We start from the raw sequence: 2,066 nt of genomic DNA, 5'->3' as shown, positions 1-2,066 counted from the left end.
AGTTTTTGGTTAATCATTTCCGGTTCACCAGTTCCCGTTTTGGACTTAGTCTCTGCGGGCCGTTTCTCATCTTTTGGTTCATCAGTTCCCCTCTTTTAATAATTTTTTGGCTGCTTTCGTTTGATCATTTCCCTGCCTTCTGGGTAACTTTTCCACCTTAGGACTTCATCGCCGCACATTGTTTTCGACTTCTGGTTGATCATTTCACCCCTTTTAATCATTTTTGTAACTTTTGGTTAACCATTTCACCCAGCTTCTGGTTAACCATTTCCCCTTTGGGACTTAGTCTGTGAGCATTCTTTTGGGATTCTGGTTAACCATTTGCCAATTTTTAAAAAATGTTGCCACTTTTGTTTAATGCTTTCTGGTCAACCTTTCCCTCTTTCAGACTTCACCGCGGCACATTGCTTCAGCCTCCTGGTTAATCATTTCACCCCTTTTAATCATTTTTGCAACTTTTGGTTAACCATTTCCCCCAGCTTCTGGTTAACCATTTCCCCTTTGGGACTTGGTCTCTGAGCATTCTTTTGGGATTCTGGTTAACCATTTGCCACTTTTTAAAAAATGTTGCCGCTTTTGTTTAATGCTTTCCCTGCTTTCTGGTCAACCTTTTCCCCTTTAGGACTTCACCGCGGCACATTGCTTTAGCCTCCTGGTTAATCATTTCACCCCTTTTAATCATTTTTGCAACTTTTGGTTAACCATTTCCCCCAGCTTCTGGTTAACCATTTCCCCTTTGGGACTTAGTCTCTGAGCATTCTTTTGGGATTCTGGTTAACCATTTGCCAATTATTTTAAAATGTTGCCACTTTTGTTTAATGCTTTCTGGTCAACCTTTCCCTCTTTCAGACTTCACCGCGGCACATTGCTTTAGCCTCCTGGTTAATCATTTCACCCCTTTTAATCATTTTTGCAACTTTTGGTTAACCATTTCCCCCAGCTTCTGGTTAACCATTTCCCCTTTGGGACTTAGTCTCTGAGCATTCTTTTGGGATTCTGGTTAATCATTTGCCACTTTTTTAAAAATGTTGCCGCTTTTGTTTAATGCTTTCCCTGCTTTGTGGTCAACCTTTTCCCCTTTAGGACTTCACCGCGGCACATTGCTTCAGCCTCCTGGTTAATCATTTCACCCCTTTTAATCATTTTTGCAACTTTTGGTTAACCATTTCCCCCTGCTTCTGGTTAACCATTTCCCCTTTGGGACTTAGTCTCTGAGCATTCTTTTGGGATTCTGGTTAATCATTTGCCAATTTTTAAAAAATGTTGCCGCTTTTGTTTAATGCTTTCCCTGCTTTGTGGTCAACCTTTTCCCCTTTAGGACTTCACCGCGGCACATTGCTTCAGCCTCCTGGTTAATCATTTCACCCCTTTTAATCATTTTTGCAACTTTTGGTTAACCATTTCCCCCAGCTTCTGGTTAACCATTTCCCCTTTGGGACTTAGTCTCTGAGCATTCTTTTGGGATTCTGGTTAACCATTTGCCACTTTTTAAAAAATGTTGCCGCTTTTGTTTAATCGTTTCCCTGCTTTCTGGTCAACCTTTTCCCCTTTCAGACTTCATCGCCGAGCATTGTTGTCGACTTCTGGTTAATCATTTTTCCCCTTTAAATCTTTTTTTGCCACTTTTGGTTAACCATTTCACCCAGCTTCTGGTTAACCATTTGCCCCATTATACTGAATTTTTCCGCTTTGGTTTAATCATTTCCCTGCTTTCTTGTCAACCTTTTACCCTTTAGGACTTCACCGCGGCACATTGCTTCAGCCTCCTGGTTAATCATTTCTCCCCTTTTAATCCTTTTTCCCACTTTTGGTTCACCAGTTCACCCAGCTTCTGGTTCACCATTTCCCCTTTGGGACTTAAGTCTCTGAGCATTCTTTTGGGATTCTGGTTAACCATTTGCCACTTTTTAAAAAATGTTGCCGCTTTTGTTTAATGCTTTCCCTGCTTTCTGGTCAACCTTTTCCCCTTTAGGACTTCACCGCGGCACATTGCTTTAGCCTCCTGGTTAATCATTTCACCCCTTTTAATCCTTTTTCCCACTTTGGGTTGGACAGTTCACCCAGCT

This window comes from Heptranchias perlo, unplaced genomic scaffold, assembly GCF_035084215.1.
Source record: "Heptranchias perlo isolate sHepPer1 unplaced genomic scaffold, sHepPer1.hap1 HAP1_SCAFFOLD_274, whole genome shotgun sequence".
NCBI lineage: Eukaryota > Metazoa > Chordata > Chondrichthyes > Hexanchiformes > Hexanchidae > Heptranchias > Heptranchias perlo.
This window is presented reverse-complemented; position numbering follows the sequence as displayed.